The sequence below is a fragment of the Cyprinus carpio genome, chromosome B12, assembly GCF_018340385.1.
Source record: "Cyprinus carpio isolate SPL01 chromosome B12, ASM1834038v1, whole genome shotgun sequence".
Classification (NCBI taxonomy): domain Eukaryota; kingdom Metazoa; phylum Chordata; class Actinopteri; order Cypriniformes; family Cyprinidae; genus Cyprinus; species Cyprinus carpio.
In genome coordinates this window covers 9870956-9896732 of record NC_056608.1, presented here as the reverse complement: position 1 = coordinate 9896732, position 25777 = coordinate 9870956, and the positions used below count along the sequence as shown (strand labels likewise).

Sequence of the window (25777 nt, the reverse complement as noted above, 5' to 3'; positions counted from 1 at the left end):
CCAGGTATGTCAACTACACTTGAATAAACACACAGTAAAGACAAATCACCCTACATATGCTGCATAAGATGAGGCCTCCACAGCTCTGAGGTTAAAATTACCATGTCTCCTGAGAAGTGCTTTAAGAAATGCAGACAAAAACCCGAAACGCTAAAATGTCAGAATGCACAATGACTCCCCAAAATCCAGCCCATAATCTGACACTCTCCTATTTCTGCCATCACCTTTTTTTTAGTTTAAAATAAATTATAATCCTAGAAAATGCATTAATGAAACTATAAGCCACAAAAGGAGTTATTTTACCTTAGTTAGTGATTTTAGTACAGATTTTACTTAATAATAAGTGCTGTAAGATGTACGAATCTGAGAAAATATCTATAATGCAAGATTTTGAGTACTCTTATAAAATGTTACACAGGAATATGACATAAAATGTAAATGTGTAAATAAACTGAATGATCCAACCCTTCCAACACAGTAATACTGTTCATTAGCCTAACAGCAGGCTAAGATTACCACTCAGGGATTACACTCTATGGCAAAATTTGACTCATGTACCATCACCAGGTATGCGCATATGAATTATTTTACACATCCTGTCAGATTATAGAGCTAGAATTACCAAGTTACTATTGTACCACCTCGGACTCACAAAAAAAATGTGTTTTCTAGTAGAATTTCGTGCTAAATTCCTTTCCTACTGTTGCAAAACGTTCATTAAAAGCAATTTTACCTGAAAGCGAGTCCTCTCTGCAGCATACTTCTGGTAGTGTACCATTGCCCTGTAATACTTTCTTATGCCCATCAGGCACCAAGCAAACAGCACCCAGGATCTCCAACACAGCCACTTTGGTCTTGATGTTGTTCTGGCGGAGGCTTTGGGAGATAGTGGTTTATGCTCTGGGGGTGGGCCAGTACATGGGCACGGCCCTGGGAGTTGTTCATCAAGGCTTTGATGCAGCCGATGATGGATGTATGTATGCGGCTCTCTGAGGTTTCATAATCCATGCTCTTCAGGAAGTTCAGAAGACACGTCAAGCCATCCAACTCGATGAAGCGCGTCACAAACCTGAAAGGAGAGTAAAGGTCAAAGGTGACTTTTTTTTTTCCAATGAATAGAATGTCAGGGAAACATAACTATCATTGCCGGCGCTGTTCCCAAAAACATGAACAGCACATCGTTCAAACAATACTCACCTTTAGAACAGGAGACATGAATTAATATATAAATAAAATTGTGTCAGTTGAATACAAATGATCTTAGGAAGTACTTCCAGTACTTAGAAGTAAAAACCAGAAGGGACTATCTTTAAAAGCTTCTCTTGTGGAAACATTCTGATCAGCCGAAATCTTGGCAAAAGTCCCAGATGGCTTCTCTATATACTCAGATGCACAAATATATAAGACATAAAACGGTATACTGAACAAGTCAACCATAAAAACCTGTCAATGCAGAATGAGCATGTATCCTCATATTGAGCTAAACCAGGGACTCATTATTCAGATTAATTAAGGTCAAGCATGTCATTAACCCCTTTTCAAGAGTTGCCAATCAAGTGACAATGTGTTTCTACATTCCTGCTCTTTATGTGATTTTTATTCCATGTTAACTAAATACAGAGACTGTACTGACACAATAGAGAGATGGGGGTGGTTGAGGGACAGCAGTGACTTGTCATCTGTAATCATAATAGATTCATTTGTTTTCAAATCAATGCTTGCCAAGCTGAAGCTCCCTTTCTAGGTGAAGGGAGATGCATGTTTTTTCATTGCCAGCTGGCGCCAAGAAAACCATGAATCTCCCTTCACCTAGAATAAATCAGTCTGTTGTTATGCCCATATAGTGTGGCTCCTCATCTCCTGCAAACATGATCAAACCTTAGTTCCAAAGTAGATGTGTCTCACCTGGCATGGCTTATTGATCTTTGGGCGACCTGTAATCTTTGGGAGCAATATACACATGAGATCACAGCTGGTTCACAGTTATTTGGCTTCTCCTCACCTCACCTCACCTCACCTCACCTCACCTCACCTCACCACTACCATCTGGATTAGCCCCTTATCCAGTTTACACATCAAATTTGTGCTAAGAGTTCACATTCAGTTTCATGGTTAGGCCATATTTTGCTACTCCAATTTTTTTTTACAGTACATAAGGGCTTATAGTAAATAGATTACTTAATTTGTCATCTTACGCCAAACATTTTTACCAAAACATTGTTGTATTCTTTGAAATACCTAGGAATACTATTTAAATAGCAGGGAATATAAATATTGTACATATTTAGTACCATGTTGTTATAAAGGGTCATTTGTAAAGGGTCATTTGAAATGTATACAATATGGCTCTCAGTCAGAAATTATGTTTGGAATCATTAATCTCACATTTATCAATAATACTGAAACAGTGATTCTCCCAGATCTCATTCAAACACACATACATGCTTTCATTATGGTCTCAAATTTAAAATATTAATAAAACCATTATTGATGATGCTATTATTACCTTGTTTCTTTGTTCTTTCTTTTCATGATTCTAGGTTAAAATTTCACATGAACTTTTATTCATATTATTCCAATGTGGAAAATACTTCCTTCTCAACTGACACTCATTTTCAGCCAAGAAACTCACATTCTGGAAACAGGGTTTGAATAATACATCAATGGTGGCAAGCAAAGGCTACTTACATAAAAATGGGTGTTAAGTCATAATCATGTGTGATCTGTTCTGGGGCTTTTACTTGAATATTCCTGTATCAACTTTTGATGAACACTGTCTTTGCCGCATAAATCCACATTTGTTCATTGAGGTGCTGTTTCCTGATTCCTTAAAAAGGTCAGCTAGTTCCAGTCCCACCCCCCCACATCTGATAATCTCATTATGAACCCCTGAACACAGTCTCCATGACCCTGGTTTAGTCATTAGCATCATTAGCATTTTCCTGTACTTGTGGAGGTGCAGATGTTTAGTGAAGCAGGACTTACCTGCTCAGGGTCTCAGCGACACTTTAGGGTCTAGTCAAACTCTACGTCAGAGCACAATTTTTAAAAAAACGACTGTAGTTGATCCAAAGTGCTTTACTATGAGAAATATTAGAACTGATGTTATTAGTAGCAATTAATATAATTATAGAATATATTTGATGGTGAAAGAAAACAAGGGCATAAATCATGATTGAAGGCGGTTACTAGAAAGGAAGTGTTTTACTTTTGCTACAGATCTAAGCTGGAAGAAGCCATCTATTGTTATTAATGCATTTACATGCTTGTCCAACTGGAGCAGACGGGATCAAGATAAACTGCAAGATTTTTTTGCATGACTTTGTAGGTTGTTACTTAAGAAGCCAAAACTGTCTTTTAATCATTAGTGTCATTATTGGCATCAGGACCTAGCAGAAGCACTTCAGTTTTAATTTCATTCAGTTGTAGGAAATTATTTGCCATCCACTTCATCAAGGCATGAAGAGAGATGATCTAATGAAAAACTGTTTCCTGGTTTAATTGGAAGATAGAGTTGGAGATCATTAGCCATAACATTGATAAGTAATGTTTTTCTTTTTTCTTTTTTTTCTGTTTTTGAAAAACAGAACCTAAGGGAAGCATGTAGAGGGAAAACTAAAGAGGCCCCAGAATGGATACCTGCGGAACACCACAAGAGACTGGAGGTAAATGATGACAAGATGACAGATGACCCAGAATCAATGGATAACAGAATGTTATCCGTAACCTTAAGCAATGGCTGACTCAGTACTATGCAAAGCACTAATGCCAGATTGAAAACATGTCTAGAATGTTGAAAGCATCCTGGTATTAAGTGAACTGCGCAAACGCTACTTTCTCTAAAACCCACACTGGAGTGACACACAATAGCTTCCAAGGCTAATAAAAACGGAAAGAAAAAACAAGTTGTAGAAAGTTTCAGAAGGAAAAACTGAATGGGACGCTACAAATCAGAAGATGCATCTCAATATGCTTTAGCTGCTTTGATACATGGTCCAGATGTGTCACCAGAACTTAAGTCAAAAAAAAAAAAAAAAAACACAAAACCCCCCAAAAAATATATAGATTGGAAAGGCTGTCATATGAAACACTAGATCTGGTGGTTTAAAAGGTTAAAGCTATTTAGGGTGATTTAACTGGTTTTAAAAGTGATTGTAGTCTTTAGTGATCATTTGGGATAGTCATAACATGAGCAGTAAAAATAAGCAATGAAATGAAGCCAGCTGAGCCTTGATAAAGTGCCTTACCGACCTGTTCACAGTCACACTCAGCCAGACTCAGTGTGAACAAAAGCACTCACGTGTGCAATATTGTGTATCACCAGTTACAGTTCCACCAGTCTGGAAAGAGCAGCCAGGAGTGTGTAAATTACCCTGGAAGCTGAGCATGTAGGGGGCACAGGTGGGGGTAGTACACTGTCCCTTTAAACCATTGCCAACAAAAACCATGCCTCACAGGATGACTTCTGAGCTGCCTAAAGCTACCTCTCTTGCACTTTATCTATTTTCCTTCAGTCATTTGATGCTCACTGGACCTAGCTACTACACTTCTCACAGCATGGAGAGAAAAACACAAATCCTTCCAAATGCTTAAAGCATTTGCGGTGCAATTTCCATTAAAGTGTTCAACAAATGTGAAAAAAAGTAGTTGAGTTCCACATACTTGGGACTTCTTTGAGGTCATATCATTAGTATTTTGAAACTTAATATTTGGTTATGAGAGAGGACGTCAGATTATTTACACAAACTGCAGAAGAGGGGGAAGAAGGTGGTTGTTTCTTTATTGAAACCCTACTGACATTTCATCCTCAGAATAATATGGCATTTTTGTCCAAACATAGCTAAAAACATTCCTTAAGCTGAACATACTTTCCGTTGACCTAAACTGAACCACAGTGAGTTTAGTTACATCACATTTTCCATGTCATAAAATAAAAATAAATTAATCACCCCCTTAAAGCTGCAGAAAGTACCTCAGTATATTCAAAAGATCAATAGACATGTTGTCTCCATATATCTCTCACTGACTTGACACAAGTACACTTCCCGGTCTGAGCCCCCTCATTGTGGTGGTGAGAGTTTCAGGATCTTCCAGAGGATGTTTGAGAAACCTATCTTGCTTTTGGAATGACATTTTTATGTTGGCTGACCAGCTGTGTGAAGACAGAGGCCCTGTGTCGTGGCTACACAGTTTATATTAAAAATACCAAATTAAGAAAAGCTTGCCATCTGCACACTCCTTCCAGAATGTGGACAAAAAAAAACAAAAAAAAAAAACAAACAAACAAACAAACAAACAAAAAAAAAGGTGGAGCACATGAAACTTGAAGACAATATCCAAAAAAAAAGGATATCTGGAGGACTTTCTTGCTGTGAGATGGCAGTGTAATGCAAATACAAATACAAAACTGAATTATAATATCAAGAAGCCAAAACCAGTTAATCAATGTATGCACCACTTAGTAATGTTTACATGCATAAACAGTGTAAGGTTAAGTGTCTGAAAGAGTATCATGGGGAAAAGGTATGAAGACATATTACATTACTAACTATATACATAATTACTTCCTACTAGTGCTGTCAAATGATTAATAATGATTAATTGCATATATGTGTGTTTACTGTGTATATTTATTATGTATATGTAAATGCACACACATGCATTTATACATTTAAAAATATGTTGTTTATACATTTAAAAATATTTATATATAATATCAATAATAATGAATATAAATATGAAAAATAAATATATACATGGAAATATTTTCAAAATATATACGGTGTGTATACGTATATGGCACAGGGACTGAAGTAGACAGGCCGCCACTGCTGTCTTCTCAAATTCATCTTAAGATGCATCAAATAACAGATGAAGTAACTTGCAGATTGTTTGCACTGAGTAATGAATGATACTTTTGTCTCAGCAGGCTAACTTTCTACTGAGCAAAGATAGCAAGTGCAGCAGGGGTGGCGAATGTTGGTGGTGGAGAGCCACAGCCCTGCAGAGTTTTGCTTCAACCCTAATCTTACACACCTGAAGGGTTAGTAGAAAAGCTACAAGCAGGTGAGTTTTAATTAGAGTTGGAGGGCTGGAGGGCTGCAGGGCTGCGGCTCTCCAGGACCAGAGTTCGCCACCCTTGGTATAGAGGAACACTCCTAGATCATTAATCAATGATAAAATGAGACACACAAGATTTTAATAGTATTACCACAAATTAGCCCAGACTTGGGCATGTCTTTTTTTCCCCTATGTTGACAAATTTCCTGTTTAAACAGGAAGTTGGGGCAGGATTTTTTAATTTAATTTTTTATGTTTTAAAAAATATCCTTTACATCACAGCTTGAGAAGTATTAAATAAGGGCTAACAAATGTTAATAAAACAGAGGATCTTACTATTATCTTATTATCTTACACTATTAAAAATTCCTCTGCACTTGTTTTTGATATTTCTGAAAAACATTCAAGAGATTGTGAAGCAAATATGGAGTGACATTGTTCGAGAAAATTTTTGACAACTGTAAACAGCCGTAGAGTGCTAACTGTACCTTTTTTTTTTTTTTTTTTTTTTTTTACCTGTGAACTCTGATCCACAAAGAGAGCGTTTTCTGTCTTTTTACTACTGTAAGTTACATCAGATTGTTGCAAATGATCTGTTCTTAAAAAGGCTGTAATAACATTGCAAATAAAAGGTTTGCTTGAGTTTCATGTGGGCAGTGTTTGCAGCATTTTCCATATTGGATAAAGCCGGTTATTGCATGACAGATTTGGATGTTACATCATCTAATTATGGCACTTGTTAGATTTATAACAGTGTAAAATGACTCCTAAAGCCATAAATTAACTGATGGTAACAAAGCTACAATTTCAAAAACAGTATAATTTAAATAAACACTTAAAATTGTATGAAAAAAAGTTGTTCTAGATTTAAAAAACACTCGGGGGCTGACTTGTATTTATACATTTCACTATTACGTAAATTGGGTATTCAATATTTTAATTTCTTTCTGCTCATTTAAAGTAATTCCTGCACTGGCATTGATGAGGTGCAAAAAATACCTTCAAGCCTCAAAGCCACATTTACATCAGTTAGCAGATTACATCCGAGACCCAGCTACTGTAGCTGCTCTCGAAGAACTTGTCATAAAAATTCATGGATTACTTCTATTTATAGCTAATACTTTTTTGATTGCTTTTTTAAATTGCAGGCTACTTGAGTTGTGTACATTTTAGGCTACGTTTACATGACCAACGGTGTAGTTAAAAAAAAAAAAAGAAAGGTTTTCCCTTGCGTTTTTGCAAAAAATTTCACGTATACATGATGTTTTCAATATGAGTTTGCGTTTCACATTATCTGTGACCAAAACTGCCACCCAAAAACCGCTGTATTATCTACATATGTACTAGCCCCACAACGCATGACATTACCATTTTCAAAGATTCCCGTATTGGGTGTTTACATGGAAACAATAATGGTGGCGTTTTCAAAAAACTTGCACGTGTTTTTTGAAACCCATTTTTAAAATTATGTGTTTTCAGTCCCCAAAACACAGTTGTCATGAAAACAAACAGGCAAAACCCATAAAAAGTTTCCAGTTTTTGGCTGAAAATGTTGTCGTGTAAACTGCACTTTACTTCACTTACAGCAGTTGTTGAATTTGCACTGCTGGGGTCACGTCACTCAGATGATACTGCATTTTAATCTCTCTAAAGAACCAAGATCACAAAAATAAACCATCTAACATTTAGTGACTAAATTGACCACAAAAAAATTTACATGCATGGTCCATACGGTCCCTCATATATGGCAATGTGGAAGCAGTTATTTTAACAGTCAGTCCTTTTTTAAGTTGCCTTATATGTCTAGATGATTGGATACAGTGTGACTGACAGCTTAGACATTTTTTTCTTTGTGACTCAGAGAAGCAGCTCTGGTTCTGTTTTGACAGCAGTGAAGAAAGAGACTTTAGACCAATGGTCTAAAGACAGCATGGGCTTGGCGATAAAATATATCTCAAAGATTAGTCAATCTTTGAAGGGAACAAAAAAAAAAAGATACTGGTGTCTCATTCTGACTTATTTTTATGTACAAAAAGGCCCAGGACTATAGACAGGAAGCAGTAAGTCAATGTTTCAGCTAAATGAATGATACACAGCACTTAAATGTGTTCAGAAGTAGTGATCAACCAACATAAGACAGTCACAGACAAAGACGGATGCAGTAATGTTCGCCTCCATGCCAGTCCTCACAGATGGCAGAGACATCCTAATCTGTAGAAAAATGCACTTCCCACATAATCCAAGCCGGAATTAGTTGCCAATTAGTTTGCTGAGAGCAGCTCTTTTAAATCAAGGTATTCACTCTTGACTCCTTGAACTGGAGATCAGAATTATGGATCAATATAAAGAATTAAATTCTCTAACCTCATTGGTTGAGTCCGGAGGGCTGTCTTTAGATCCTCTTATCACCTTGTTTCTCATCTCCATTTCCTCTTCATCAAAAGCAAATAGTGTCTGCATCTGAAATACAGGTGATTTTTGTCAAACATTTACTCTGGTTTTAAACAAAATAAAACTGATCATGTCAGCTCAGGCATGCTTCAGAAAAGCTATAAACCATGTCCAGGCTAACGGTTAACAGAGTTCAATTACTATACATATTTTTAAAGGGTGTTTTTTAGCCATAAAATATCCACTTCAGAAATACTAACACAGACCAAACCTTCCCGTTTTATTCCTATCTACAAGCACTGATCCTTAAATATCTACTTCAGTAGCATTTACATACACCAAACCTTTTAGTTTTCATGTGTCTTTTAAAGCAAATACTATGGTGGCTGAGAATTGGGGGGCAAAATAAATCACAATTCTGAAAACAAAATGACAAATTACAAATGCAAATCTAAAAAACGAAATAACACTTCCAAAAACATTATAACAATTCAGAAAGCACAACAACAAATTGGAAAACAAAATAACAAATCAGAAAACACAACGACAAATCCAAGTATAGGTAAAGGGGGCATTTTCAAACCTGTTTTTCATTTTTTCTTTTTCTTTTTTTTTCCTTTTTTTTTTTTCAGAAGTACAAAATGTTTTCTTGTGTCTAGATCACGATAAAAAAAATGTTAGTTGTCAAGAGAAATAAAAAAATAAAAAATATTGCTGCAAGCCTTTAGGACCTAAAACTGGGAAAAAAAAATTAAAATTAAAATAAAACTGCGTTCCGAAATACCCCTACCCCCTACACACTGTGTGTAAAGTATAGACTACAAACAGTTGCTATCATTAATAATTATTTAATAAATCATATATCGCCTTCTCATGCTATTTTTTTTTTTTTTGTAATAATAGTGGATGCATTGCCTAAAGTTAATCATGCAGAAACACAGCATGGGAGCAACGCTGTGAGAGAAAAGTAAAAAAAAAATCTCTTGCAGCTGCAATGCAAATGTTATTTTCTTAGTGTAAACCATCATAAGATATTTGTGTGGCATTAACTGCACTAGTTAACGGACGAGCACGGCAAAACTGCATCGAATACCTTTCGCAGTTTAATTGTAAATTTGTAGCCTACACACACCCATATGTTGGTGTATAAACAGGACAATGGTGTGGCTTTTCTCAAGATTGTTTTTGCAGATTGAGCTTTATGTGCATTAATTATATTACAATAACCTTATAACAATGTGAACTGATGACTCAGAAAAACCTTTTGAATAATGGCATCACTTTATTCAACACTGTAGCCACAACCTGATGACATATGTGACTGGTGATCCACCGAATAGAATGGTAGCTAATAATCTGTCTTCAGAAAAGTTTTCAATGTCATTTTCATTTCATCTTAATGCCTGAATATGCCTGATAAGGTAGCGTTTATGAGAGCGCGCTGCTTTGTGTACAACTGTTATGAGGAAAACTTCTATATTTTATTTTCTATATTTATGGGTGATCCAAAAAGTTGCTCCTACTGGCTGTCATGGATCAGCCAGGCTCACTCACTACCCAATCACAGCACACACCCTCACCTAAGTTCTAAGTACACACACACCTGCTCCTCATGATCACCCTCATTCAAGACTGCTTCATAAGCACACACCTCACACCACTCCAGTGTCTGGTCTTGTTTATATGAAGTTGACTCTTTATGCTACTCCAGCCAAAGATCGATATTCTTACCTTCCTTGTGTACTTACCTACTGTGCTCCTCTCCAGCGTCTGTCTCCTCCTTTGTCTTCAAGTCATGTCCACCGGTGAGGTGTGTGCTATCAACCATCCAACTACCAACCATTCCATGAGCTCCTGTAAGTATCCGTTATTATTCTGGGAACTATCTATTCATCTACCCACTCACCTGCCATTATCCATCCTGCCTCTGTTGCCATCAATAAACATACATTTTCATTCTAATCTACTGTCTCCTTCCATAACAGAAGACCAGACCACTACAGTAAGGCAACATGAGTGCAACCGTCCCATTCCAGGAGCTCATGGATTCTGTCTGGCTTGTTCTCCTCTCCAACGCATCCATGACTCCTCTTGTTACGTCCATCACCAACGTCAACACCTCTTCGTCATCAGTTGTCACCAGTCCCATGGCCAGACCAGTGCCCTTCTATGGCACGGCGAAGGAGTGCAATGGATTTCTGCTACAGTGTTCACTGGCCCTAGAAATGCAGCCGCATCTCTTTACTTCTGACACAGTGAAGATTGCATTTATCATCTCTCTGCTGACAGGACAAGCACTCCAATGGGCTGAAACCATCTGGGCTGAAGCTGGTACCATAACGCGTCTCTGAATAACTTCCTGGAACACTTCCATGAAGTCTCTGGCAGATCAGCGGGTGATTCGTCACTTGGTGAGCAGTTATATAATCTCTGTCAAGGTTCCATGTCCATTAATGAATACTCTCTCAAATTCAGAACCCTCGCTGCGGCCAGCGGCTGGAATGAGCGCTCGCTCCTCATCGCTTATCAGCAGGGAATTGTACAGAGATTTTTTGCGGTTTATGATGGCTCATATGGATTGGAATGCTTCATGCAGTTGTCCACCAGATGTGCTAATCGTATACAGTTTTGCTTTGAAGAGCAAACCCCATCTTCAGGCACTCCATTCCTCCATCGGCCTGAGTCACCAGCACTCCAGAACCAGGCCACGAACCAATGCAAGTGGATACAATTTGGCTTGCATCCGCTGAGCGGCAGAAGCGGCTGACCCAGGGTTTGTGTCTGTATTGTGGAGAAATCCATCCTCCTCGACCCGTGGTGAGTGTTATTAAGCCGGCAATTGTGAATATGCAGCCCCTCACCGCTATTGTAATACTTACTGCCTCTGATGTATCTATTCCAGTACATGCCCTTCTCGATTCCAGGTCAGCCAGAAATTTCATCTCTGGGAGCCTCTGCATCCAACTCAACCTCCGACTGCTACCACCAAAAACCGTCTACCAAGTCCAGTCGATAACAGGAAAATCACTTAGCCGAAGACACGTTCATTTCAGTGTGAGTCCCATCCATCTCCAAGTCGGACTGTTGCATGAAGAAATAATTCATCTCCTGGTTCTGGAGGGATCCACCGCTAACGTGATTCTTAGGCACTCGTGGTTTGTGCAGCACAACCCTATCATGTCCTGGAAGACTGGTGAGATCCTGAAGTGGGGCAGGAATTGTTTCCCTGACTGTTTCCCTCACCCTCCTCAGCCACCAGCACTCCAACCCGAGACATTTACCATCAACTCCACGTCCACTGAAAGCCCTGTGGAAAAACAGTCAGTGCATATTCCTGCCTGCAATGCCCATTCAGGGATGTCTTCTGCCAGAGGAAATCCTAACAGCTGCCACCACATAGGCCATGGGACTGTGCCATCGATCTAATGCCGGGTGAGCCAGTGCCCCGTGGAAAGATTTATCCACTTTCACTTCCAGAAAGGCCATGGAGGAGTATATTGAAGAGTCTTTATCGCAAGGCTACATCCGCCCTTCAACATCCCCTGCTGCTTCGAGTTTCTTCTTTGTGGCCAAGAAGGATGGAGGCTCGCTGTCTTGCATCGATTACGGGGCTCTCAATAAATTAAATTTAAAATTAAATGTATGCATTTAGCAGACGCTTTTATCCAAAGCGACTTTCAGTGCATTCAGGCTATCAATTTTTACCTATCATGTGCTCCCGGGGAATCGAACCCCTAACCTTGCGCTTCTTAACGCAATGCTCTACCATTTGAGCTACAGGAGCAATAAGATAACAGTGAAGTTCGTTATCCACTTCCCTTCGTCCCAGCAGCACAGAAACATCTCCGCGGAGTCACCATATTCACTAAGTTGGACCTCCGCAGCGCCTACAACCTCATCCGGATACATGAGGGGGGCGAATGGAATACTGCATTCATGACCCCTACTGGCCATTATGAACATCTTGTCATGCCGTATGGATTAGTAGATTAGTCAACGCCCCCTCTGTATTCCAGGTCTTCATGCATGATATACTCCGGGAGATTTTCCATCAGTTTGTCCTCATCTATATTTATGATATCCTCATCTACTCCTGGAGTATGGCCGAACATCGTCGCCAGTTGCGGAGGTCTCTTCCTCAAAGCAGAAAAGATGTGGGAAGGCTATGGCCCGGAGGAACGGTCTTGGGTCCCCAGGGATGACGTTCTCGACCCTACTCTGCTGGAGGCTTTCCATTCTACACATCCCGACTATCCTACTCCCTGAGGAAGAGGTAGACCACAACAATGTCAGGGTCCCTCGGCTCTCAGGAGAGGGCCGTGGAGGAGGGGGTACTGTCACAGATTGGCCAGGCTCACTCACTACCCAATCACAGCACACACACCCTCACCTGAGTTTTAAGTACACACACCTGCTCCTCATGATCACCCTCATCAAGACTGCCTCATAAGCACACACCTCACACTACTCCAGTGTCTGGGCTCATTTATACGAAGTGGACTCTTTATGCTACACCAGCCAAAGATCGATATCCTTACCTTCCTTGTGTACTTACCTCCTGTGCTCCTCTCCAGCGTCTGTCTCCTCCTTCGTCTTCAAGTCACGTCCACCGGCGAATGGAATGCTGTATTCCATTCGCCCCCCTCAAGTCACGTCCACCGGTGAGGTGTGTGCCATTAACCATCCAACTACCAACCCATTCCATGAGCTCCTGTAAGAACCCAAAGTATTACTGCTATCCACTATTATTCTGGGAACCTATCTATTCAACTACCTACTCACCTGCCATTATCCATCCTGCTTCTGTTGCCATCAATAAACATATCTGTTCATTTCTCATCTACTGTCTGAATCTCCTTCCATAACACTGGCAGTTTTTGAACTATGTAGGCTATTAAATATGTATCTTAATTCCAGTTCAATTTTCCTAATAAAAAGACTGTTGAACTCTTAATATTTTATATTTATATTCTCCCCTTTAAATATATCCTGTATATTCTCTCCCACTCCACATAAAAAAAAATCCCAATTATACATACCTCTGCCTTGTTTTTTGCATTCCTATTTGCCCAAATAACAAAAGAAAAATGCCACGATAGTGTTTTCATGGGTTATATAAAATAAAAATACTGATGACGGTAGTGTAACGTAGGAGGTGTGGATCCAAATACAGGCTTTATTATTAAGACATAGTTAGACAGGCAGGGTCAAAACACCAGCAAACAGTAGAACAAGGTAAACCAAAAGGGTAATCCAGTAACAGGCGACGGGCAGGCAGCAAACAACAACAAAACAGAAAGCAGTCCAAGATCAAAGAAAACAAAGGCAAGGCAATGAAACAGAGAAGACCAGGAAACATTATAGGCTAGCAATCAACCACGTTGTGAGAGTGTTTGTGTGCTATTCTTATAGTGTGAGACTGATGAGGTAATGAGAGACAGGTGACTGCAACTGATGATGAGTGCAGATGAGTCTGGTCAAAGGATTATGGGAAATGGAGCCCTGGGTGAATGGTAAAAGTCAGGAATGGAGTGCCACTGGTGGAGCTCATGGGCACTCCAGCTGGTGATTGTGACAGGCAGTTAGAAGAGAACTATGTCCAAATTTACTATCACTACTCCCCTGTTTTAGAACACCCTCGCATTAGCATTAACTATCTTATAATCTGATTCAAAGGTAATAAAATACAGAGTAGTGTTATAAATGTCCATACATATGTTTTTAAACGAAAATATAAAAAAAATTGGAGGAAACGGTCCATTGAAACGGTCATCAAAGGATCACATCACAGTGGCAAGACATGTTCTAGCTATATTATCACTATCTAGGCTACCCGTAATGTTCACTGACATGGCTGTTTTCTTTTGTGCCTCTTTCACAAGCTTGAGATTTTTTTCCACATGAACCACTGAAATTTGGAAGCATGTCATATTTTATTCCACAGTAAGGGTAATACTTATTTATACTGAGCTACTTTAAGAACATCTCCAAATTATTTTCCACTAGTCTACTGTACTTCCTGTATACCTTGTTTGGCAGATATCTTGTACAGTCAGCAGTAAGTAATACATTCTCAAAGTATACCTACCTCTTCTGTTTTGTCAGATATTTTGTTGTGTTTTCAGATGGCAAGATGTCGCCGCAGATGGCAGCATCGGTATGTCGCTCCTTGGTACTTGTACTTTTTTTGTTTGTTTGTCCTGTCTCAAGCAACTTTTCCACAATCAGCTTTACTAAAAAAACAACCTCCTGTATATCAGAAGTAGCACACCAAATAACTTTCTGCTGACATTTGAGCATTTAGATGTTTTACTGGACATTTGAGCATTTAGATGTTTTAGTCAGAGGAGCTGTGTTCCTATACAAGTGCTCCAGGTGACGCAAGCAAGGGAAGCGCACCAGCACGCTCAGGAAATTCTGACAGCGTGGTTTTAAGACTCTGCTGCCGAGCATTCATATGGCCAATCTCCACTTCCTAGCAAATAAATCAGATGAACTATGACTCCTCACCCGCACAAACAAGGACTTTTAAACTGCTGCACTTTGCTTCACAGAAACCTGGCTGAACAGAGCCATCCCAGACAGCATGCTACATCTAACGGGATTCCAGCTATTCAGAGCAGACTGCGTCACCAAGTCGTGGGGTAAAACAAGACGTGGTGGATTATCTTTTTACATCAATGAAGGCTGGTGTACAGATATGACAGTTTTTAACCCTCTGGGGTCGACAAACGCGGATATGCGTTTTGTGGTTTCTTTTCTTGTTAACTTTAAAATTTTATTTGATTACATTTTTGGTTTTTTTATTTGTTTTAATTGCAATACATCAATTTAATCTGTAATGGGTCTACTTTTATTTGTATACACAAAATAATAACAACAAAAACTTTGTGCATTTATAAAATAAAGAAAACAAACAGGGTGCGCTGTCTGCCGCCTTGGTCTTTGCATGATCCTTCATTTAGGAACGCGTCATTAAAATGAACTGTAACTCAGCAAATAATCAACAAAGAGTCATGAGAGATATATCTATAGAAAGCTTGACATGTCTACTTTTAAACGAAAACAAATATTCTGTGATAAAGTAATCCATATGAAACCAATGTGCAAATCAGAATATTAGAATGATATCTGAAGGGTCATGTAACTGAAGTAATGATGTTAAAAATTCAGCTTTGAAAGTCAGCTTTGATTGTTCCTAATAAACTGTTTAACTGCACTCGCAAGTGAATCTCAAGTTATTTTGTGTGATAGCTAAATATATTCTAAATAAACTACAAACCAACAATATTCATATTTATTTTGTCCCTCACATTCAGTCTTGTATCTCTTCCCTCTTAGTCACACACACCTGACTGAAAGGCTCATTATGCGGGCTTTCAAGTGTGAATCACAGCATTATGCATGATAGTTGACACCCTTCTCGCATAGACCCTATCTACTCAAAAAGTTTCTTATAAAAGTTTTAATCAATATATTGTTTTCTATGAGCGAGTAAACAAGATAATGTACACATCATTTTGAAGCAAAAACTCTAGGGTACAAGATCCAGTTCTCAAAAGTATTGTGAATAAATATTCTGTATGTGTTTTATGGCCTTATTGCAGTGACTTAAAATTTTTATATTTTTTCACTAACCACGCGTAAACATTGCTTTCTCAAGAACACAATCATGTACATACATGCTGCTCACTTATTACTGTAGCCCAGTTTGTGCTGATTACAGTGTTATTAGACTTTAGCCATTAATATGTTTATAAGCAACTGACAAAAGCACAAATCATCACCTTGGAATTATAAGGTTCTATCTGACATTTTTGTCAAAATTGAGTTAATCAAATATGCATATTCTGTGACAAGTTATTTACATTATGTGATGTTTCTTTTTTAAGTTATGTACATTTTGGGACTTTAACTTGGTTCGAAAAGGTTCTATCTGTGTGAGCCATTCAGCACTTCGAATGCAACACACGAGGACCAATCAAGATCAGCTTTCTTTGGCCTCGTTTACACTGCAGGTCTTGATGCCCAATTCTGATTTGTTGCCTATATCCGTTTTTTTTTTTTTTTGGCTGTCCATTTACATATTCTTTCAATTGTGACCCATATCCCAATTTATGTGTTTACACTTGCCATGGCCATCTAAAACATCGCATGAGAATCATGTGACTTGTGCTGACAAAACGAGTCACAATGAGCAGTTAAAAATATAAAAATAAAAAATATTACTATATTAATAATCACAATACCGCTATTTTTTTTTTTTTATCTTTGCTATTATAAATAAGAACAGATGAAAAAAAAAAAACAAAACAAAAAAAAAACATATAGAATGGAAAGAAAAAAATAATGCATTTATCTTTTATCATTTTATATCTAAACTAAAGCATTCATGTACGAAAAACAATCAAATGTAAAAATAACTTAAGTGTGTTCATTACAAATGAATTGATTATTAAAGAGCAGGCCATAAGGGTTTTTTGAAAAATATCTCTTTTGCAGTTTATAATGTAGCTATCCTTAAAGCAAAACAATCTGCAAAGTTGTGTTAATCAAAAAAGGGCATGATAAATAAAGATATTGTCTCTTAAAAGAGAGAGTCGGTTCTGAATCGCCTTAACGAGTCATCATATTTTCGAATCTTTGCCTGTTACCGAAATACATAACTGGGTAACACATTTGCATAATCCCCACCTGCCCGTGAAATACCAACCTGCCCAACCTGCTCACAAACACTTCTGCTTGAAAATTTAAATTTTTATACAATTTTTTTTTTTTTTTTTTTTTTTTGCCTGTAGCTCAAAATAGATCCGACATATATGACGTCGTTAAACCGTGGAGAAGTACCAAATTGTCATAGGTTTTAATGACGTAGAGGCGTAGCAATAGGGCAGGCAAGGCAGACAATTGGCAAGGTAGACATTTTGAGGCGGGCCCTGACGGCTGACCATTGAACAATCAGAAATGTCATTATTAATAACATAGAGCAATTTATCTGCATCCCCCCTCGGGGACCCCCCTCACCTGTTATGCTGGATGTGCTTGCTTTTTTTTCCCCTCGTGATGCGTCGGCCTCCGTTTTCAAACTGGCACAGATTAGTTGAGTTAACATAATTAGTTGTCTAATTAGTTGTCTAATAAAACCAGTAAAGCTGATAAAAACATACCTCAGGTCAACAATGAACCAAGAGAGGCTATCAGCACTGACACTGATTTGGATATGGAGGACCATAGTGACAGCATTTGCTGTAGCTAAGGCTCGTAAGCACCATTTTTAAGGTGATACATCCATTACTGTAAAAATAATTTTTTTTTTTTTTTTTGCCTGTAGCTCAAAATAGCCAACACACTATATATGTACACATTGTACATATTTTTCACATTGTACTATACTCTGCAAGATTGTATTTGTACAGTATTGTATCTTCTGCCATAAAGATGAAGACTAATTTATTTGTTCTATTATATGTTTTTTAACTATTTTTTTTCTGTGTTGTGTAAATATATATCTTGGTAACGAAAACATATTAACAAAATAATCTTTAAAAAGGGCCTCATAGCATATTAATTTTGCCTGGGGCCCCCCACTTGGTTTGCCCTCTGCGTATAGAACGCAATGCCTCAGAAAATCCGATCTGCCTGTTTACATGACAGTCACATTGGCACATAATATGATTTATATCCAATTTATTTCCACATGTGAATGAAGCCTGAATCTGATCTTGAAATATCCGAATGCATGCTTTTTTTGTTTTTTTCCCGTTTACACAGTCATAAAACAGATCCGATCTGTGTCACATATGAGAAAAAATTCGGAATGGGTCACATTTAACTGGCAGTGTAAACAAAGCCACTGAGCTGTATGTTATTTGATTAAGTGTATTCTACATTAAGTGAGATGAAAATGATAAATTTTACATTTTTGGTAAAAATGAGTTGTTGCATAGTTGAAGTAATTTAAATATTTTAAATGTTAAATATTTTTAATTATATATAGTCAGTGAAACATTTTTCAATGTTTATTAAACTTTGTTAAACACCTTTGCTGAAGCATAGTCTGTTTTCTTGCCGTTTTGTTGTTTTTTTTTTTAGTCTTTAAAATGTGCTTAAATTTTACAATATTAAGCTTTAAAAGTCAAAAACTCAACAATTTAATCGATTTGGTCTTAATTACAACAATAAACATTAGCATGTTATTTCAACCATACTGATGTCTAGAGAAAGCCATTTTACCTGTCCCACTTTCTGTGGAATAAAGTCCTGGTCAGATTTATTACAGTAGCTGCTTTGTCTAAACAAAAGGAAACTTAAACTTAAATGGTTCCTGCAATAATGTGTTAAATTACCCATCATATTCCTGCCTAAATTTAACATCTGCACTGGACAAAGTATTTAGCACTGCATTTTATGCTTAACATGATCAAGAAAAAAAAATCCATTTAAAATATGAAATAAATGTCATAAAAACCATTAAATGTAACGGTTTTCATGCATGTCAACAAACTCATTTTTACATTTGAATCAAATTATAAGTAAACTGTTTGTGTATCTTGAAAATTATTGCTTCAAAAAAATGTTTGCCAGATAGAACCTTCCAAGCGAAAAGTGTTTTTTTTTTTTAGAATTAGAAGGTTCCATCTGCATTTGACCCATTCCATAAATCCACATTTACAAATTTGAGAGGATTTTGATATTGTACATTTAGAATACAAAGGGTCCCTGTCATTTTCATGTTTTAAAGAAACTTGTTCCCCATATCATTTTTGCTATATGGAATGCAAAAACTTTGAAGCTCAGTATTTCAAAACTGCTCAGAAAGCAGGTAGAACCTTATAATTCTAAGGTGACGAAATGCCAGGGCATGTCAAAACTTCTCCAGGCCTCCAAAACACCCTTGGACCCCTAGAGGAGTTTGGAAACTCTCTTTATTAACTGTAAGCATTTTTATTCACAGTGGGAATTCTCCTTAGTTGTTTTGGTGTGTGTGTACATTGCTCATAAATGCATGTGTGAAAACTGTGCTAGAACTGTTGGCTGATCAGATCACACACACAGAACAATGTTATCCAGGCTCTTTTCATTATCGTTCTCTGTGATTTTAAATAAGGCTAATCTCACCCGTGAACAGCCTAAATATAGACAGCACATCATATGCCCCACCAGAGACAGCAATATACTGGACCACTGCTATACTGTTTTAAAGGACGCATACCACTCTGTCCCCCAAGCAGCTCTGGGACTCTCTGATCACTGTTTGGTTCATCTTCTACCAGCCTACAGGCAGAACTCAAATCTGCTAAACCTGTAGTAAGAACTGTAAAGAGATGGACTGTTGAAGCAGAGCAGGATTTACAAGCCTGCTTCGAACTTACTGACTGGAGTGTTTTTGAGCTTGAAGCTACTGATCTGGACGAGCTTACTGACACCGTGATGTCCTACATTAGTTTCTATGAGGACATGTGTGTTCCCACCAGGATTTATTTAACATTTAACAACGACAAACCTTGGTTCAGTGCAAGACTCAAACAGCTTCTCCAGGCCAAAGAGGACACCTACAGGAGTGGGGGACAAAGCCGTGTACTAACAGGCCAAATACACACTGAATAGGGAGATAAGAGTGGCAAAGTTAAACTACTCTGAAAAGCTAAAAAACAGCTCTCAAGCAACGACTCTACATCAGTGTGGAATGGCCTGAAAGCCATCACCAGCAACAAGACCCCATCCCCCAGCACTGAGGCCAATCAACAACTGGCTGAAGACCTGAACGAGTTTTACTGCAGGTTTGAAAAGAAAAAGACTGGTCTGACACCCCACACCCACTCCGACCATCTCACAGCACAGCCATCAACACTCTCCCCCTCCCTCCCCCCTACTGTTTCTCAGCCTGCACTTAAGATCTGTGAAGATGATTCAGAAAGCAGAAGATAAAGAAAGCCAAAGGCCCAGATGGTGTCTTTCCAGCCTGCCTCAAAGTCTGTGCTGTCCAGCTATCACCAATCTTTACATTGATCTTCAACAGATCCCTGGACCTTTGTGTAGTCCCCTCCTGCTTCAAATGTTCCACCATCATCCCTGTACCCATGAAACCAAAAAATCACAGGACTTAATGACTACAGACCTGTTACTTTAACATCTGTGGTAATGAAGTCATTTGAGAGACTGATGTTGGCCTACTTGAAGGATATTATTGGACCCTTGCTGGACCCCCTGCAGTTTGCTTACCAAGCAAACAGGTCTGTGTATGATGCAGTTAATATGGGATTGCACTACATCCTCCAACATCTGGACAAACCAGGGACTTATGCAAGGATCTGTTTGTGAACTTCAGCTCCGCCTTTCAACACCATCATCCCAGACACCCTTCAGAATAAACTGACACAGCTCTTTAGTACCTGCCTCCATCTGTCAGTGGATCACAAGCTTCCTGACAGAAAGGCAAACAGCTAGTGAGACTGGGAAAACTCACATCGAGCACCCGCACCATCAGCACTGGAGCTCCTCAGTTCTCTCCCCACTGCTCTTCTCCCTCTACACAAATGACTGCACCTCTGCTGACCCCTCTGTCAAGCTCCTGAAGTTTGCAGATGACACTACAGTCATCGGCATCATCCAGGACGGCGATGAGTCTGCTTACAGACAAGAGGTTGAGCATCTGGCTGTCTGGTGCAGTTACAACAACCTGGCACTGAACATGCTCAAAACTGTGGAGATGATAGTGGACACCATCATGGACAGCACAGTGGCTGCAGTGGAGTCATTCAGGTTCCTGGTCACCACCATCTCTCAGTACCTGAAGTGGGACATTCACATTGACTCAGTCGTGAAAAAGGCCCAGCAAAGGTTGTACTTCCTTCGTTAGCTGAAAAAGTTAAACCTGCCACAGGCACAGATGACACAGTTTTACTTAGCTGTTTATTGAGTCAGTTCTGTGCTCTTCTATAACTGTCTGGTTTGGGTCTGCCAGCAAATCAGATTTAAGAAGACTGCATCAGACTGTTAGGACAGCAGAAAGGATCATTGGTGTGCACCTGCCCAGCCTTCAGGGCTTAAACAACTCCAGAGTGAAGAAACGGGCATGTAACATCATCAAAGACCCCTCTTACCCCGGACACAACCCATTTGCACTTCTCCTCTTAGGCAGATGCTACAGATCTCTGTGCACTAGAACATCTAGGCATAAAACCCCGGCCACCCCCCACCCCATGCCATCTCCAGCTTAAACAACTAAAACATTAATCATTGCCTGTGTTCTGTAATTAACTCTCCATCTTTAATTAATGCCTCTTTCTCAAGTATTATGTTAATACTTATACATTTCTCTTTATTTATACACCTGTATATAGAGTAAATAATGTACAAAAATCTGTACATAAACTGCTGTTCCAGATTCATATACATTATTATTTATTATTTATTGTTAAGTCTTACTATTTAAATGTTTTCTGTTCTCATGTCAGATGTGTATGTAGGTATGTATGAATGTACCAGGAGCAGCTTTTAAAAATCACAACAAATGTTTGCGCACACCTGGAGAATAAAGCTAATTCTGATTCTGATCCTGATCTGATTCTGACTCTGATTCTGAATTTGTTATTTTGTTTTCAGAATTGTGATTTGTTTTTGCATGTCTTTCTCGGCCACTGTAAAATACTGCTCCCTGCCCCCTTTTCCAGAAGAGGGCTGTGCTTGGCAGCTTACGCAACAAATAAAACATCTAATCAATTTTGATAATCATCTCTATAAACGTTCACACTCACATGACCTTGCAGTTTCTTTATTATCATGAAAAGTTTATTCTTTTCTTTTAAAAAATCTTGTCAGTTTAAACTTCTGAAATATGGTTTTCTGAGTGCGCACATAAAGTGCATGCACAGGGAGCCAGCTCTGTCCTCAACTGTCATAAACACAAAATTCACATAAACAGTTGGTTATGTCTCTGAATGTAAATGGCTGCATGTGTATAAATATACAGTATTAGATGTGGGAAACTGTGTCTCTTGAACTACTAACTTAACTACTAACTCAACCAGGCCCCTCTCCTTCTTATTTATTATTATTAATATTAATATCTATATATATATATATATATATATATATATATATATATATATATATATATATATATATATATATATACACTGTAAAAAAATAAGTGTCATTTTTAACTGTACAATTGTGTAAAAACGCTACAAAAAAAAGTGTTAATAGGTTAACAGTAAGTTCCTGTACTATATACAGGGGAAAAAAACTGTAAAAGATCTAACCAGACAATTCATGTAATTTTACAGTAAAATGCTGTTAATTTTACAGTTTTTAGAAATAAAAAAAGAACAAATCAATGTATAATTTACAGTCAAAAACTGTAAACTGATATTCCCAGAATTCCCTGTGTGACGCTCCACATTTGAAAGTATTTTGTTTAAATAATCATGTTTTTTAATAGTTTTTTTTGTTATCAGTTGTACATTGGGCTTTATGTTACATCTTCTGCTGTTTAATGAAAGTTTATTGAATTGTTTAAGTATCGTGTGTCACCATGATGGTGTTTTGTGTTTGCATGAATGACTTTTGTGCACCTTCTATATATTTAATAAAACTTCTGCTTGTGGCGAAGCTACTTGTGATGAACTTCGATTCTTCATGTGGCTTTCTCTTTTACCACCTGCATTATTATGTGGGTTGTCAGTATGTTAAAGGTACAAAACAGATTTTAATAGCAGTTTGCGTTGTTGAATTTACTGGTTTACATTCAAATTTCTTGTTTGTAAATAACAGTTTTATACTGTAAAATTTACAGTTTTTGGCCGTAATTGTGTTTACAGTTTTTCTGTATTTTTTACAAAAGTATTCTGGCAACCACAGCTGCCAAAGATTATTTTTGTAAAACTACAGACTTTTTTTTACAGTGTATATATATACATATACATATATTATATATATATATATATATATATTTTTTTTTTTTTTTTTTTTTTTTTGCATATGCCTTGGGCAGGAATTAGTTAAATTAGGGATATTGTGGTGTGTATGTTCTTGTAAAAAAAAGACCTCAGGACTACAATCAAAGCATTTGAGGTAGTTCAGAAAGAGTGCTTACTGATATAGAAATTAACTACCTTTGGAGTGGAGTTTGTGCGTTGTATCTTTGCAGGCCGTTTTCATGCACAAATAGGACCATTTTGCACTGTAGGAGGTTGAAAATGCAAAAAAGCATAGAACTCCTTTAACTAACAGCTGTTATTTTTCAACACAGTCTGACCCAAAAAAAACAGTATCAGTATCTCTCTATCAAGGCCTCGATTGCTAAAGCATTTAAGATGACAATAATGACGACAATTTGCATGGAAAGGGGGGTACTAGAGCAATGCTGGGAATCCACTGTTCAAAGAGAGATTATTCTATTTAAACCAAGTCAATAGCCAACAAACATCTGCAAAATCAGTTGAACTTTAAACAATGCGTGTTGCCAGGGGCAGCTCACATCTGCAAGGTAGCTTAATATTATATTACATTTCTATAAGGACATTAGGGTGATTACATTTTGGCAGTCTATCACCGACGCACAAACGTGCATGAATGAGATTTTGCTAGCATGAGTCAACTAAAATATCACTAAATAGTTTTGCCTACTAGTGTCACATAATAGTTAAAAAAAAAAATATAAAAATAAATAAAAATAAAATAAAAAAAAAGCTGACATTCTTAGACATAATACCTTCAAGGTTTCCAGATTCTTTTACCGTCTGATCATCATATGATAGATTAGATTAGAATATAATATATTAGATTAGATAAAAATAAAATTAGATTCAACTTTATTGTCATTTGCACATGTAAGGTACAAGGCAGTGAAATGCAGTTAGCATCTAACCAGAAGTGCAATAAGCAGTAAGTAAAGGATTTCATATACAGTGTCTACAATATGTTAACAAAATGTACAATACATATACAGATCAAGGCACAGTACTATGGGACATAATTCACAGATTTTTAAATACTATCACCATGATATAAAGATAGGTGTACTATGAAGATACTGTACAGATGGATTATGTAATAAGTGTATGTACACTATAAGCAGAAACTATGAACATCATTAACACTGGTGCAATGGGCAGTAAATAAGTGCCATGAAAAATAATTCCAGTGTGGCAAATGGATTATTCAGTATTCTGGATGAACAGACATTAGTGCAAGTAATAACAAGTGAACTGTTTTTGTTTGTTTATTTGTTGATAAACTCTGTGGGCTTGCAAAGTGTGTTTTGGTAAATTTTTATTCAGTATAATTTTTTTCCTCCACATTATTTTGTGTCCAAAATCAGATTTTTATCACAAAGGGTCTCCCAAAGTTTGTTTGTGCATGTTAGAAACATACAGATAATAAAGGAAGTACTTACAGCTGCCATGGAGTTGATGCGGTCAATATAGTAATCAGGCCCAGCTGGTAGCAAGCTTGTTGGCGGTCTCTTCTTTGTTCCTAAGAAATTAATCACAGGATAAAGTCATTTAGATAATTTTAAGAAACACGGGATTTTCGCAGAATAAATATGGTATCACTTTTGAATATAATATGAATGGTAAATAAGCTAAATACTAAGGATTTGAAAAGGTTTACCACCATGTCCCTTTAGACATGACTTGTGTCCTTATATAATAAGTGGTACTATAAGTAAATGTGTCTGATAAATGATTGTTCAGTAAAACCACCAACAAACCTATTTGTTTTTTGTTGTTCCAATCAGTCCATGCCAGAAATTCTAGTTGGTAGCCGCCACTAACAGAATCTGTTGAGCTGATACAATATTTGGATATTTTAAAACAATATTGATGGTTTGGTGGTTTTCAAAATTAATTATATATTAAAATTCAAATAATGATGTTTTCTATAATGATTGCGCGAAAAGCTCCATGTTCCTATTCAGAAAAGCTATGTTCTGATTCAGAAAAGCTAGTCATGTCATTCATGACCTTTTCTAGACTAGATACTATTGTAATGCTATCGTAGGTGTGTGTCATGATTCTTGTCAATAAACAAACCTGCTACAGGTAGGCACAAATATTGCAGTGGTTAGTAGTACACTTAACGGTTCAAGGAAAAGAGGGTCATTATTATCCTCTCAATTCTACAGTCTCTTGCACTTGTGTAATCCTATTAAGTTCCATTATCAATTACAAAATATTATCTAATTACTTTATCAGGCCCGTAATGGTTTAGCTTCGGCATACTCTAACTAGTCTTCTAACCCGATACAATCTCATTAACGCTCGATCCTAAGGCCCACAACAGGCGGGGACTTTTGGTTAGTACCTAGTGATCGCAAAGT

The 25777-nt window shown here is 37.6% G+C and overlaps 1 long non-coding RNA gene across 1 annotated transcript; it reads right to left on the bottom strand.

The window, feature by feature from the left end:
• Positions 1 to 897: 897 nt before the first annotated feature.
• On the bottom strand, positions 898 to 24922 carry LOC122139190. Its single transcript, XR_006156065.1, has 3 exons — positions 24851 to 24922; positions 8425 to 8520; positions 898 to 1069 (listed from the first exon to the last, which is right to left on the bottom strand). It is a non-coding gene; the product is annotated as an uncharacterized LOC122139190 (long non-coding RNA).
• Positions 24923 to 25777: the final 855 nt, after the last annotated feature.